Source organism: Molossus molossus, unplaced genomic scaffold (assembly GCF_014108415.1).
Source record: "Molossus molossus isolate mMolMol1 unplaced genomic scaffold, mMolMol1.p scaffold_m16_p_9, whole genome shotgun sequence".
In the NCBI taxonomy this organism is placed as follows: Eukaryota; Metazoa; Chordata; class Mammalia; order Chiroptera; family Molossidae; genus Molossus; species Molossus molossus.
Genome location: NW_023425403.1, coordinates 93,136,587 through 93,153,976, shown reverse-complemented (window position 1 = coordinate 93,153,976; position 17,390 = coordinate 93,136,587).

Sequence of the window (17,390 nt, the reverse complement as noted above, 5' to 3'; positions counted from 1 at the left end):
GCAGGTGCCACCTAGGACGAAGAAGGACTTTGGCACTGGCTGACTCAAAAAGGCCTGAATGTAACTACAGATGTTTACAGTTCTGTGACTCCAGGAAATTCTTTTCTGATGCCATTTCACTAAGAAAACCATGTGATTTCCTTATAGTGAGTTAATTATTGCCAGGCCTTGAATAAATGATCAAAAATTTATACGTAAAGTGCAGGTGGATCACGTAGACAAACGGTCCATGGTTCCTTCATAATAAACATTGCTTATCAGGAACTGAAAGCGTCTTTCAGAGAAGAGACAGGGAAGAGAGACCAAACTGAAAGAAAAAGATGAAGTAATGAGTTTCGACTCTGCAGTTCTCAATTCCTCTTATCTACAATGTGTCTGTTCCTGCCTGTTCTGTCCCCTCCCACCTACACACTTCCCTTTCTGGATATAAAAACTGCCTTCACACAAGTTTGAAATGTGGGGGTCAGTTTTAACATGTGGGCATTTGAATAGTTGTTCCCTGGAATGGAAATACAAGGTTATGCTCCCGGGAGAAGGAACTGGGGCCACAGGGACAGGTGCGGGGGCAGGTTTCCAGAGGAGGCTCTGCAGCTGTTACTGGGCCCTCCAGGCAGGTGTGAAAGGAGCACCATGGTCTCCACGCAGCTATTCTTCCAACTTCTCTTCACCACATGGCACCATCAAAACAGAATGTCAATGACAAGCGATGTGGTATTTCCAGGAATTGAAAGATACGAATACACTATATATCAATAGAAATCACAGATTACTTTCTATCAGTTCTCTTGTTTTTTTCCTAAAATTGGAAACATCTCAAAGTATGCACACATGTGCATGTGTGTATATATGTATACATACATACATATATAATATGTACAGTATATTAGGTAGGCCTATTATAAATATTTATATATACATAAATTTAAGTCAACAATTAACTGCAAAAAAATAAGGCTTACTATACCAGGAACTGTATAACCTGCCAGGAAACAATCTATCATCACCACCACCAAAGGCAAAGGGTTATTGATTAAACGCTCATATTCACATGACATTTACCTGAGCAAATAAAACAGGCTGAGTTTACCTGTGTGGGCCCTTCCATAGAGGGAAAAGCAGACTGAGAAATGAAATGTGAGGACCAGGCTGTTGATTAATGAATACAAATACACTCACTCTGTGGTTGAATCTACAGGAGACCAGTGTGCACACTCATGACATCACAGCCCAGTTGTGCCTAATTCTTCACTTTCTCAAGGATGTAGACTAGCTATGATCCTGACCCACTGGCAAGCTACCGTGTCCAGGTTTATTCCAGATGAAACCATTGTCTTCTTATTTCCAGATGATAACAACAGGACCTTTGGACCAAGGTGCCATGGACTGAATATTTATGTTCCACAAAAATTCATGTTGAAATACTAACCCTCATGGTGATGGTATTAGGAGGTGGGCCTTTGGAAGATGGCATTTCTTTCTGCAATTGTGAACTGGAAGTTTACTGGAAAGTTGTTAAAGTTAACTAGAAAACTCATCTCCAGCCCACCTTACAATGGAAGTCTTTCCTAAGTGTTCTGTAAGTCAAGGGGTGAAAGGAAGGAGGGGGAGAAGGGCTATAATCCATGTTCAATGAAATTCTTACTTGCCTCTCTTCACTCCCAATAAGCAAAAGATTACCTCCAGAAATGTCAGAGAGATAGCATGTAAGGTTCTCAGGAGGGAGCTTTGATGGTTGAAACCTGAAAGGGTTAATAACATTTTAAAGGGTAAAGGCAAAAGCTTAAAAAGGTGGAAACTGTGAAAAATGCATTACTTGCATGACCTTTGCTCAGCCTTCTGTTGAGTACGGATTATCAGATTATCTGCAAGACAATGAACCACCCAGCAGATGCAGGATATGATACTAGATCAGTCCAATTGCAAAGTGAACAATGGGCCAGGCAGAGTACATCAGCAGGAACTGCCAAAGAGTATATAACCTACACCCCACCTGTTATTTGAGGCTGACTTCTTTTTTGGGTTCAGCCCACCTGCCCCAGGCACAGGCAATAAAATCATTTTGCTCTACATTGGCCTTTTGTTGTGGATGTGATCTCCCGCCAGCTCAGACCTTTTAAAACCTACCTCTTAAGCCTCAGCAGCAGCAACAGAGACTGCCCAGGATAACAGTGCCCCCAGGAGGGGCAGCACCTGCGGGAGCCCAGGACCTCACCTTCCAGGCACTTCCTTATGAGTCAGACCCAAGGAGGTTTAGTGACTCTTGGATATGAAAATGGTTTTGAAGCTGTGGGGATAAAAAAAGTGTAACCTTCCACCCTAAACCCCTTCTTGAGGAATTAAAGGTCTTAAAAGGGGCTCTAAAGAATACAAGTATCAAAGAGAAGAGAAGACACAGAGCCTAGCTTAGTGTTTTGATTCTTCCTTTTTTTTTTCAGACATCCATAGTTTCCCTTACAATCTGAAAGGGAGTCTGAGATTCACTCAAATTCTTAAATAAATAAATAAATAAATACCCACACAATTTAAATCTATCATATTTAGAAAAAGTAATGTGTTTTGTAATATTTTCAGAAGGAGACAGAGAAGGCTCTTTCTTCCCAAACAAACAAAAAAATAATAATAAAGTGATTGAATTCATCAAAGGCCAGGAATAATTACATATGTAGGGGTGGGCAAAAGTAGGTTTATAGTTGTAGTTACATGAAACATAGAGATTATTTTTGTATTATTATTAATTAATTAATTATTGTTATTTATTTGTATTATTTTTCTTTTTATTATTACTGTTGTTACTATTTCATATCCTTACTTATGATTTATATTTTAGTAATGGTGGCTTGTAATTTAACCTACTTTTTCCCACTCTTATATTATTTATATTATGTATACATATATATTATAAGAAGGATCCCATGAAAAGCTTCAAAAAGAAAATATTTCATCCTGTTGATATCAGCCTTTATAAATAAATATCACTAGTAAATACAACATCCAAGGTTATAGTTAATGTATTACTTTCATCTGTGTCATAAAGGGAGCAAGCAAAGTGGGAAGGAAAGGACAAGAGCTAAGACAGCATGACACGTGTCAACCTCTCTTTCTCATTAAGCAAGTGGAGACCATGCTCTCCGGGAAAAAAGTCAAGCCGTTCCCCCATGACGCATCTCTTCCCCCAAAACAGTATTTCTTTCAGAGGGGTGTGTATTAACCCTCTGGGGGTTAAGCACCCAGCTTCGGGGAGGATTGGGGATTGGGAGCTGTAATCTACCTCATTCCGAAGACCTTTGGGAGGGCAGCTGTATGAAGCAGTTCTTTGCTACACAAACCCTGAGGACTTGAATGCTGGCCAGAACAACACTGAGGAGCTTTCCTCCTTCCTGATGGCGTGACTCAGTGCCCTTACTCAGGGATTCTGGCAGGCTGACTTCCTGGCTAGATGTTTCTCGTCCACACCTGTGGACCTTAGGAAACCAAGGATGACCTCAGTAGGCGCGGCCTTGATTTCTTTTCCATCACCACCATTGAGATGTAGAAATTGAATGAACATTCATACCACAAGCATCCACTCACACAAGCAGTTCAGAGAGAAGACTTTCCTCATTTTATGGTCAGCAGATCAGGTTTGGCCACCTCCTGACAGGCCATCCATCCAGTGGATCAGGCTGTGCTTTTGCAATATGGTATGGTTAGATTTCTATTTCACAGCTCATCCAGAAATAGATGGTTTTGATTCTTGAGCAATAACCCCAGAGCCTGTGCCAGAGCAAGGAAGCCACCCCTTTAAGGTCTTTGGATGTTGGACTAAGCCAGACCATTGGAGAACTGCCTTCGTGTACTCCATTACCTTAGCCTCTCTTAAAAGTGTTATTTCTGAGCTACCTTTACTATCCTGTCACTTTTTGCAGTGAGGGACATTATATCAGGTACAGGAACATTCCTGTGGTAGCCACTGTACAGATACTTCTGAGGATCTGACCCAGTGCAGCTGACGCATCCATCCCTTTTCTTGGGCCTTTAGGAGAAAGGTATCTCCGTTTGAAGAACCAGAAAAATGTGTATTTCTCTTGAGTATTAGCATGTTTTTCTCTTCTGGGCATTATCAATCTTGTAACTCATAGAATTCTCGTCTTTGATTTGGATGCTAGACAACTCAAAGCCAAATATGGTGCCCTTTACCAACAATTTGTACAGTATTTATAACATGCATTTTCTGTATGTACTTCACACTTGAGTTCATTTTATTTTCTTAGCATTGCTTGCCTTTTGCCTTAATTGCTTCATCTCTAAGTTGTTTGTCACCTTGTATGTATTCTAAAGGTTACACGTACAGTGTATTATTAGATTAACTGCAGTCACAAATGACTCCAAAATATGAATACAATATGACAAGGTGACTTCTCACTTACCCTAAATTAAATGTGGGTATTATTTAGCTCTGCCACCTTCAACATATAGCCCTACAGTGCATACAGAAGTAGATAGATACTCAGATACTTAACCCCTTCAGACTGGAAATAACATGCACCATTTCTCTTGCATTTTATTAGACAGAACCAGTCAGTCGCTCAGGTGCAAACTCCTAGGAAATATTGTTCCCAATCAGCCAGCCACTTTCTAAAACAACTCTACATGGGAGGGGAACACAGATCCTTGGTGGTCAGCTACTGTCCCTGCCCCGTTCCCTAAATTCCTGCTAGGAACAGGAAAATTAAACTAACTCAATAGACTTTAGATAAAAAAACAACAGAAAAGCAGCTTGCGAGGACCATATAACCAGGGGCACTGACTGGATCCTGGTAGGCTTGCAAAGGAGCGAGACGGGGTCTGGGAGCCCACTGTCGGCAGCTTGGCAGCGGTCTTAGCTGGGAGCAGCGCCCTCGGGTTACACTCCCAAGCAGCTCCACAGGGCAGAGCCCGGACAGAGGCTAAAAAAGCCACAGCCACTCACCTTGGGCTCCGGCAGAGGGAGGGCGGACTGGACTGGAACTGTGTGGGGACACTCGGGATTTGGAAGGCACTCAGAGCTTTTGCTGAGTTGCTGCCAGGCAGGACGGTGGCCATATTGCTCCTTCCCAGGGCTCTGGGGAGAGGCAGCAGCCCCTCCCTCGGAGATCTAAGCCCACCCTGTGGGCCACTGAAGTGCTAATTGAAGCTCATTAACAACCAGCATCTGCCCCACCCTCCTGAAATGGCCTTATGCTGAGCACCTGAGGGAGTTTTTCAATCAACTAACAACCCAAAACCCATCAAGTAACCTCAACTGCTAGCCTCCAGGCAAAAAGCTCAAGGATAACAGTAGCTCTCCTGGGCTAGCACCAGGAAAGTAAGACTTGACAGTGGTGTTTAACATGACTCCTTCCTCGCTCATCTAAACCCAGGAGAGGGAGCCACAAACACCAGAACACCAACACCCACAGGGAAAACTTGACAGGCTCCAAAGGCCACTGTGATACCCAAATTGGTGAAACACAGAAACAGAAGCCAAGTGAAAGAGCAAGAGACTTCCACCAAAGATGAGATCAATGTGGAGCAGTTACGCATGTTAACAGAGCTAGAATTCAGAGCCATGATCTTGAGAAAGCTCAACAGCATGAGTAAGGACATATAGACGCTGAAAATAAGCCAATTGGAAATTAAAAACCATCAAGAAGAGATAAAAAATGACATATCAGAAATGAAAAACACATTGGAAGGTTTAAAAAGCAGAGTAGAGGAAGCTGAGGACCGGATCAGTGAATTAGAAGACAGGGTAGAAAAAATCAACCAATCAGAAAAACAAAAGGAAAAAATGATTAAAAAACAGGAAGACAGCATAAGAGAACTGTGGGACAACTGGAAAGGTAATAATATTGTCATCATAGGAGTCCCAGAAGAAGAAGAAAATGAGCAAGGGATAGAGAATATATTCAAAAAAATAGTGACAGATAACTTTCCTAATTTGGTGAAGAAAGAAGGCATTCAAGTTCAAGAAGCACAGAGAGTCCCAAGTAAGAAGGACCCAAACAGGCTAACACCAAGACACATAGTAAATAAAATGCCAAAAATTAAAGACAAACAGAGAATCCTAAAAGCAGCAAGAGATAAGCAACATATTACCTACAAAGGAAACCCCATAAGGCTCTCAGCTGACTTCTAACAAGAAACACTACAGAAGGGAGTGGCATGAAGTAATCAAGGTCATGAAAAACAAGGATCTGAATCCAAGACTACTCTACCCAGCAAGGCTATCATTAAAAATAGAAGATCAAATAAAGAGCTTCCAAGACCAAAAAAGGCTAAGGGAATACGTTAGCACTAAACCAGTACTGCAAGAAATGTTAAAAGAATTGCTGTAATTAGCAGGAGAAATAGGAAGAAAAATATAACCAAACTAAACAAAAACGGCAATAAATAAGTACATATCAATAATCACCTTAAATGTAAATGGACTGAATGCTCCCGTAAAAAGACACAGAGTAGCTGATTGGATAAGAAAGCATGACTCAACTATATGTTGTTTCCAAGAGACCCACATCACAACAAAAGACTCACATAGGTTGAAAGTGAAGGGATGGAAAAAAATGTTCCAAGTAAATGGAAAGCAAAAAAAAGCTGGGGTAACAATACTCATATCTGATAAAATACATTTCAAAATGAAGGCCATAACTAGAGACAAAGAAGGCCACTACATAATATTGGAAGGATCTATCCAACAGGAAGATATAACTTTGATAAACATATATGCACCCAATATAGGTGCACCAAAATATTAAAAATCTTCTGGAGGACTTCCAAGGAGAAATCGACAGCAATACAATCATAGCAGGGGACTTCAAAACCCCATTGACACCACGGGATAGGTCCTCTAGACAAAAAATTAGCAAGGAAACAGAGACTCTGAATGAAGCACTAGACCAAATGGTTTTAATAGATGTCTACAGAGAATTACACCCCAAAACTACAAATACACATTCTTCTCAAGTGCACATGGGACATTCTCAAAGATAGACCACATTTTAGGACACAAACTAAATCTCTACAACTTCAAGAAGATTGAAATCATATCAAGCATATTCTCAGATCACAATGGCATGAAACTAGAAATCAATTGCAAGAAGAACATGCAAAAACATTTCAACACATGGAGGCTAAATTGCATGTTATTAAACAATGAATGGGTCACCGAGGAGATCAAGGAAGAAATTTTCGACCAAATCGGTATTCGACCAGGAGATTCGAGAAACTTTTGTCTCAGAATCCGAACAAATATTTGGAACTCGAACTTCCGAGATGAGCCAAGTTGAGCCGAATGGCGTTCATTCGGCCCAGCGCGCCTTGCTTGCGTCATCAGTGTGAGTGCAGAGAGAGTCACGCTTTGTGGAGTCACGCTTTCCTATTGGGTTTCATTGCTTCGGTTTCGAAAAGATAATACGTTGATGGACCCTTAGCTAGACTCACCAAGAACACGGAGAGTATCACTGTACACAAAATCATAAAGGAAAGAGAAGTAACAATTGACACCACAGAAATACAAAAGATTGTGAACAGCAACTATGAACAACTACATGGCAACAAATTCGACAATCTAAGCGAAATGGACAAATTTCTAGAAACACACAGTCCCCAAAACTGGAATGGGAAGAGCTAGAAAACTTGAACAGAGCAGTAACAACTAAGGACATTGAAGAGGTAATCAAGACTCTCCCAGCAAACAAAAGCCCAGGCCCAGATGGCTTCACGGGGGAGTTCTACCAAACATTCAAAAAAGAACACACACCAATTCTCCTCAAACTATTTCAAAAAATTCAAGAAGAAGGAAGACTTCCAAACACATTCTATAATGCCAGCATAATTCTAATTCCAAAACCAGAAAAAGACACTACAAAGAAAGAAGACTACAGACCAATATCCCTGATGAACATAGATACCAAAATCCTGAAAAAAAACACTAGCAAATCGGATCCAGCAATACATCAAAAAAATTATTGACCATGACCAAGTGGGATTCCAGAGATGCAAGGCTGGTACAATATTTGCAAATCAATAAATGTGATACACCACATAAACAAAATGAAGAATAAAAAACACATGATCATATCAATAGATGCTGAAAAAGCATTCAACAAAATCCAGCATCCACTTTTGATAAAAACGCTCAGCAATGTGGGAATAGAGGGATCATATCTCGACATAATAAAGGCCATATATGAAAGACCTACAGCCAACATCATACTCAATGGGCAGAAACTAAAAACATTTCCATTAAGAACAGGAATAAGACAGGGATGTCCACTTTCGCCACTCCTATTTAACATAGTACTGGAAGTCTTAGCCACAGCAATCAGGCATGAGGAAAAAATAAAAGAGATCCAAATTGGAAAGGAGGAAGTGAAACTGTCATTATTTGCAAATGACATGATATTATACATAGAAAACCCTAAAGACTCCATCAAATATCTACTAGACTTAATAAATGAATTTGGAAAAGTAGCAGGATACAAAATTAACATCAAGAAATTGACGGCATTCTTATACACCAATGATGAACTCCCAGAAAGAGAAACTGAAAAAACAATTTCATTTACCATCACGGCAAAAAAATTAAGATACCTACAAATAAACTAACCAAAGAAGTAAAGGACCTGTTTTCAGAAAACTATAGGACATTGAAAAAAGAAATAGAGGAAGATATAAAAATGTGGAAGCACATAACTTGTTCATGGATTGGAAGAATTAACATCATTAAAATGTCCATACTACCCAAAGCAATCTATAGATTCAATGCAATCCCCATCAAAATACCAACATATTTCACAGAACTAGAACAAATACTTCAAAAGTTCATATGAAACCAAAAAAGACCCCAAATAGCCACAGCAATTTTGAAAAAGAAGGACAAAGTAGGTGGGATCACAATACCAATAACAGGTTATACTACAAAGTGACTGTAATCAAAAGAGCCTGGTTCTGGCACAAGAACAGGCATATAGACCAGTGGAACAAAGTAGAGAACCCAGAAATGGACTCAAGGCAATATACTCAATTAACATTTGACAAAGGTGGCAAGAGCATACAGTGGAGTAAAGACAGCCTCTTTAATAAATGTTGTTGGGAAAATTGGACAGCTACATGCAAAAAAATAAAACTAGACCATCAACTTACACCATACACAAAAATAAACTCAAAGTGGATAAAAGACTTAAATGTGAGCCATGAATCCATAAAAATTCTAGAAGAAAATGTAGGCAACAAAATTTCGGACATCATACGGAGCAGAATTTTCACTGATACATCACCTAAGGCAACAGAAATAAAGGGAAAAATGAACACATGGGACTACATCAGACTCAAAAGCTTCTGCACAGCAAAAGAAACAATCATCAAAATGGAAAGGCAACCCACTCTATAGGAGAGCATCATTGCCAATGATATATCAGATAAGGGGTTAATTTCCAATATATAGAGAGTGCTCATACAACTCAACAAAAGGAAGACAAAGAACCCAATTAATAAATGGGCAGAGGAGCTGAATAGACACCTCTCCAAACAGGACATACAAATGGCCAAGAGACATATGAAGAAATGCTCAACATCACTAATCATCCGAGAGATGCAAATTACAACAACAATGAGGTATCACCTCACACCTGTCAGAATGGCTGCCATCAACAAATCATCAAACAACAAGTGTTGGCGAGGGTGTGGAGAAAAGGGGACTTTAGTACAGTGCTGGTGGGAATGCAGACTGGTGCATCCACTATGGAAAACAATATGGTGTTACCTCAAAAAATTAAAAATTGAACTTCCATTTGACCCAGTGATCCTGCTTCTAGGAATATACCCTACAAAGCCTGAAACACCAGTCAGAAAGAATATATGTACCCCCATATTCATAGCAGCACTATTTACAATAGCTAAGATCTGGAAACAGCCCAAGTGTCCATCAGTAGAAGAATGGATAAAAAAGCAGTGGTACATGTACACAATGGAGTACTATGCAGCTGTAAGAAAGAAAGATCTCTTATCCTTTGAGACGACACGGAGGGACCTGGAAAGTATTATCCTAAGTTAAATAAGCCAAGCAGAAAAAGACAAATACCACATGATCTCACTTATTTGTGGAATATAATGAACATAACAGTCTGAGGAATACAGTAGACCCAGAAACATGGAAGTAGGGCACAGACTGACATCCATCAGAAGCGGGGTGGGGGGGGGGGGGTTGGAGATAAACCACAGAACTTATATGCATGTATACATAACCAATAGACATGGAAAACAAAGCTGGGGACGGGGCGGGTTGCGGTGGGGAGGGGGGTGCCAATGGGTTAAAGAAAGAGAAACATCTGTAACAAAAAAATAAATTAAAAAAAATTGAAAAAATAAAGAATATACTGTTTTGAGTTCTCACCAAAAAAAAAAAAAAAAAAATAGACTTTAGATAAAAAGCAAAAATCTCTTCTCCTGGCCAAAAAACAGCATTATCAATCAAGAAATGACCAAAATTGTGACAGTCAATGGCTGGGCTCTATGCTCAGTATTGTAGGGTGTATGAAAGTATGAGTTGTAGTTTTTGCCCTCAAATTGATGAGTGTTTCATGTACACCTTGCACACTTCTGCTTCCATGGTTAGGCAGAGATGTGGCAGCCCCCAAAGCCATTCTGGGTATAGACATCATTCTCCCAGGTTTCTTCCAGCCCTCACATACTCTATAATGGGAAGGGTCTGATGCACCAAGGAGCTCTCTGTCTGTGGAATAAAAGAAAGCCCTTCTGTCCACTTTTATTATTATTTCTTATTCTCACCCGAGGACTTTTTTGCATTTATCTTCAGATAGAGCAGGAGAAAGAGAAGGGGAGGGAGAGAGAGAGAGAGAGAGAGAGAGAGAGAGAGAGAGAGAGAGAGAGACATTGATGTGAGAGAGACACATCGAGTGGCTGCCACCCACATGACCCCAACTAGGGCCAGGGACAAACTGCAACTGAGGTATGTGCCCTTAGCGGGAACCAAACCCAGGACTCTCTGGTCCGTGGGCTGGTGCTCTAACCAGGAGCCAAACCGGCCAAGGCCCTTCAGTCCACCTTTAGAGTGGCCAGTGGACAGTAAGGAGGCAGGGACTCTTCACTTCCGGTATTCACTCTGAATTGGCCTTGGAGAAAGGGCTTAATTTCCTCCTGCCTGGATTCCTAGCCTGTAAATTAGAGATAATGATTCTTGCCTACCTTGCTTTTAGAATTAATTAGTGGTTGTGTTGCACTTTGATTCTACAGATGAAAGGATTTTATGTGAGCTTGATGCATCAGCTTCATCACCATTGTTATCATCATCAGCATCACTGTGTGTCCTAAAGATAATATTATGGAATTTCCACACAAAGCTTTCAAGAGACCTGACCTTCCTAACCTCTTCAAGCTTCTCCTCTATGCATTTTTAAGGACTAACCCACTTTCCCCTTCTTTTGGCATTGCTTTCAAGAACTAAGATGAGAGCTAGTCATAATTTCTGAGCCATGATTCACACACCCCAATTTGACAGTACCTTTCTCCCAGCAATCAAGCCTAGACATTTTGACTATACCCCAAATTAAAACTAAAAGGCATATATCACAAGCAGAGAGGAGGGAAAACTTTTAGAGGGTATTTTAAATTTCAGAACTGCTCAAAAAATTACTCTATTTTTTCCTCCCAGAACATCTCACTAAATAAAGTGCTCTTTTCTGCTTACGGAGTGACATTATAAAGAGGAGTATTCCTAGTATTATTTCCTTTTAACTTAGTACTCTGAGCTGGATCACACATCCTTGGGAGCTTGTCAGTCGCTGAACTCAATAGGAGTTCAAATTCTGGTGTGAAAAAGGGAGTCTTTTCCTGCAGAGATCGACGGGGCTTCGGGTGACATCCTGCTTTTAAATATGAGAGCTGGGACCAGAGGCAGTGTGGGTTGTGAAGTGATAGGAGCAGAGTCCAGTGAGTAGTGTCAAGTTACCACAGAAGAACCTGAAGTTTCCTTGATACTTAGACTTTGTATTCCTGATCTAGTATCAAGAATGGTAGAATCAAATGTTGACCTTACTAAGCAGTCCTAGTCCCTGGGACTAGTTTAATTGGAGTGTTGATGCTCCTGGGACCATTAAAATGAAATAGTTCGCTAAGCCAGCATAAGCCTTTAAACTTCTCATTGACGCAGGTACTTCTTCACCCTAAATCAGCGCTGAAATGTGAAAGCTGGTAGTATTGGAAGAGCTGGAATGACTCAGCCAATGCTGTGATTCCAGCCCCAGCTTGTCTTCAGGTGAACAAGGACAAGTTACACAACGGTATTGAAGTTCTGATCTTGAGATTTTGGTGACTCACAAACCTAGTCAAGCAACAATGATAACAGAAAACATGTTTACAACTCTTTCTGTATGCTAAGCATTGTTCTATTCCCTTTGTATGAAATTAAGTCATTTAATTCCCAATGACCCTAGGAAGCAATTTCTATTACTACTTGTACTTTAGAGATAAGGAAACTGAGCAGAGAGGGTTTAAATATCTTATCCAAGGTCTCATGACCAGTCAGAGGCAGAGATGGGATTTGAACCTAGGCTCTTCATGCTTGGAGCCACTAAAACTCTCTGACTCTGTGAGTGCTCTTTTCTGTGCCATTTAGCAAGTCTCCGTGTCAAGAAGTCAGTCCCTATTCCTGGACTAAATTTAAATAAACTATTTTCTCCACATGTTGAATTTTAATCCCTAGAAAAGACCTGCAAATATGACTAACCACAAAGTAGGAAATAGGATGGAGGCCAGTAGGGTGGGAGCCACCTAATGACCAAGAGATGCACATAGAAATACATACTAATGCTGAGGGGTTGAAGGAGGGTGCTGAGGACATGCGTTCAGTCTTCACATGCCAAGACAGTGGCTTTTTGTTTACTAAACCTGCTCCAACCCAAGATGGATAACTTAAAGAGATTTCTACTGCTGATGAGAAACATCTCTCAGAAAGTAAAACAAAGAGACAACAAATGGTGCTGAAACAACTAGACATAAACATGGGAACAATTAATCTAGGCATAGACTTTACTACTTTTCAAAAAAAATCAACTCAAAATTAGTCATAGACCTAAATGTAAATGCAAAACTATAAATCTTCTAGAAGATAACCCAGATGACCCAGGGTTAGGCGTAATTTTTTAAATAGAGTACCAAAAGTACAATCTAAATTGATGTCGAACTTCATTAAAATCAAAATCTTCTGCCAAAAACACTGCTGAGAATAAGAAGACAAACTACAGAATAAAAGAAAATATTTGCAAAACACACATCTTTGGATAAAGGACTTTTAGCCAAAATAGACAAAGAACTCTAAAGTGTCAACAATAAGAAAACAATTCGATTTAAAATAGGCAAAAGATCTGAACAAACACCTCACCAAAGAAGATATGCAGATGGCAAATAAGCATGTGAAAAATGTTCCATCTCATAATTTTACCTTCAAATTTTTGAGAAAAACTTCGTCCAACCTAGAATTCTATTCTTTGCTAAACTATGAATCAAATGTGAAGATAAAACAGTGTCCTTTTCAGACAAACAAGGGCAAAACTTCCCTCCCCCAACTCTTTCTCAGGAAGTTCCTGAAGCATGTGTTTCATGAAAATGAGAAATTAAACTGTGAAACAGGAAGAAACGGGTTCAAGAAACAAGGACTCCAACACAGACTGTGGGAAAGAGAAGTCCCAGGACTGTGAAGGGAAGTCTGGAGTCACAGCTGGGCAGCAGACCCAGGGAGCATCAGTCCAGATGGGAGCAGGAGGTCAGAGAAGTCTCTATTTTTAAAAATGAATATATGTACTATGCATAATAATATCAACACCAAATATTGATTTAACCCCAATTTGCTAAATGTCCAAAGTGGGAGATAGAGAGTAAAGAAAGGGAGGTGAGAAAGAACCAAAGTGTCTTATTATATGGTAAAGACAAAAGTTAACAGAAAAAGCTTACAATTAAAAAATTAATAAACCGCAGGATAGCCTATTCTGTTAAAATACAGAAATAAATACCTGGAGAAAATAATCAGCAGTTTTCTGGAGATGGAGAGGGGAGCTGCTATTTTTCATTGTAACCTCATAGTGCTACTTGCTTTTTGAGGTTATGACATGCATTATATTGTACAAATACAAATACAAATTCAATTTCATTTTATTTATTTTATTTTTTTCTTTATTGATTTTAGAGACAGAGGAAGGGAGAGAGAGAGAGAGATAGAAACATCAAGGAGAGAGAACATCGATTGGCCGCCTACTGCATGCCCCCCACTGGGGATCTTGCCCACAACCTGGGCATGTTCCCTGACCGGGAATTGAACTGGTGACCTTTTGGTACATGGGTCAATGCTAAACCACTGAGCCACACCAGCTGGGCCAAATTAAATTTTAAAATAAAGAAGGAAAAGGAAGAGAAAAAGAAGTTGAGATGACAACTCAAGCAGGATCCTTTGGGCTGCCTGTTGGTCATACCGAGGATGGAAAGGAAGTGTGCAGGGAGCTCATCCCAAAGCCCTCATCAGAGCTCAGATTGTGTCCAGGGTTTTAGTAGGATCATTTTGGTGAACCAGCAGCATCATTTTTGGTTTTCCTTTTTGTGCTCTCTGAGTCTATAGCTTTGAATGCTTTGTATGTTTGGGAAATGCCTTAAATAATACCTTAGCAGTAGGGACAGATCCAGGTTTTTAAGAGACCTAAACGTTTATGATTTGGGGTACTCTCTTTAAGAAAAATGACATGTAGTCCTGGTTGGTTTCGGTCAGCAGTTAGAGCGTTGGCCTGCGGTCCAGAGAGACCCGGGTTCCATTCCCGCTAAGGGCATGTCCCTCGGTTGCAGTTTGTCCCCGGCCCTGGCTGGGTCGTGCAGGTGGCAGCCACTCGATGTGTCCCTTTCACGTCGATGTTTCTCTCTCCCTCTCTCTCCTTCCTGCTCTAGCAGATCAAAAAATGGAAAAATGTCCTCAGGTGAGGATAAAAAAAAAAAGAAAGAAAGAAAAAGAAAAATGATATAAAATAATATATACCGAATTAGGTATGAAAGTGAACATTTATTTAGAATAAGAAACTATATCACAATAAATTACAAAATTTTAAAAATCCAGAAAAGTGATATAACATTTTACTAATCTGACACATTGCTGTAATAATTTTCCCTATACTGTTTTGGATATGTAAACTTTGATCACCTCCCCTATGGCTAAATGTCATATTACCTATAGAGAGACTAGAAACTTAGTTCAGTATTCCCTCTAACAGGATTGGTTGAAATCTATTTTCTACAATAGGTTACTTACAAAAAATTCTCTTTGGTTTCCAAGTCTCTATTGGTAAAATCATGTACATTTATAAGATTGTGTTCCTGAATTTTTTTTTAATTATTTTTGTTACAGACGTTTCTCTTTTTTTACCCAATTGACACCCTCCTCCCCATCCCCCCACCTTATCCCCGGCTTTGCTGTCCATGTCCATTGGTGATGCGTACACGCATATAAGTTCTCTGGTTTATCTCTACCCGTCCCCCACTACCCCGACCTCTGAGGATTGTCAGTCTGTACCCTACTTCCATGTCTCTGGGTCTACACTATTCCTCAGACTGTTATGTTTATTATATTCCACAAATAAGTGAGATCATGTGGTATTTGCCTTTTTCTGCTTGGCTTGTTTCATTTCAAATAATACATTCCAGGTCCCTCCATGTCGTCTCAAAGGATAAGAGATCTTTCTTTCTTACAGCTGCATAGTACTCCCTTGTGTATATGTACCACAGCTCTTTTATCCATTCATCTACTGATGGACACTTGAGCTGTTTCTAGACCTTAGCTATTGTAAATAGTGCTGCTATGAATATGGGGGTACATATATTCTTTCTGATTGGTGTTTCAGGCTTCTTAGCATATATTCCTAGAAGTGGGATCACTGGGTCAAATGGCAATTCAATTTTAATTTTTTGAGGTAACACCATAGTGTTTTCCATAGTGGCGGCACCAGTCTGCATTCCTACCAGCAGTGTACTAGACTCCCCTTTTCTCCATACCCTCGCCAGCACTTGTTTGATGATTTGTTGATGATAGCAATTCTGATAGGTGTGAGGTGATACCTCATTGTTGTTTTAATTTGCATCTCTCTGATGATTAGTGATGTTGAGCATTTTTTCATATGTCTTTTGGCCATTTGTATGTCCTGTTTGGAGAGGTGTCTGTTCAGCTCCTCTGCCCATTTTTTAATTGGGTTCTTTGTCTTCTTTTTGTTGAGTTGTATGAGTACTCTATATATTTTGGAAATTAACCCCTTATCTGATGTATCATTGGCAATTATGCTCTCCCATAAAGTGGGTTCCCTATCCATTTTGATGGTTGTTTCTTTTGCTGGGCAGAAGCTTTTGAGTTTGATGTAGTCCCATGTGTTCATTTTTTACTTTGTTTCTGTTCCCTTGGTTGATGTATCAGTGAAAATTCTGCTGCATATGGTGTCTGAAATTTTGTTGCCTACAGTTTCTCCTAGGATTTTTATGGATTCATGAGTCACATTGAAGTCTTTTATCCATTTTGAGTTTATTTTTGTGTATGGTGTAAGTTGATGGTCTAGTTTTTTTTTTTTTTTTTTTTTTTGCATGTAGCTGTCCAATTTTCCCAACACCATTTATTCCCAACACCATTTATTAAAAAGGTTGTCTTTACTCCACTGTATATTATTGCCACATTTGTCAAATACTAATTGAGCATAATGTCTTGGGTCTATTTCTGGGTTCTCTGTTCTGTTCCACTGGTCTATATGCTGGTTCTTGTGCCAGTACCAGGCTGTTTTGATTACAGTCACTTTGTAGTATAACCTGATATCTGGTATTGTGATCCCACCTACTTTGTTCTTCTTTTTCAAAATTGCTGTGGCTATTCGGGGTCTTTTTTGGTTCCATATGAACTTCTGAAGTATTTATTCTAGTTCTGTGAAATATGTTGTGGGTATTGTGATGGGGATTGAATGGAATCTATAGATTGCTCTGGGTAGTATGGACATTTTTAAGATGTTAATTCTTCCAATCCATGAACAAGGTATGTTCTTCCACTTTTTTATATCTTCTTCTATTTCTTTTTTCAATGTCCTGTAGTTTTCTGAAAATAGGTCCTTTACTTCTTTGTTTAAATTTATTCCTAGGTATCTTAATTTTTTTATTGTGATGGTAAATGGGACATTTTTTCAGTTTCTCTTTCTGTGACTTCAGCATTGATGTATAAGAATGCCGTAGTTTTCTTGACGTTAATTTTGTCTCCTGCTACTTGGCCAAATTAATTTATTACGTCTAGTAGATTTTTGATGGAATTTTTAGGGTTTTCTATGTAAAATATCATGTCATCTGCAAATAATGACAGTTTCACTTCCTCCTGT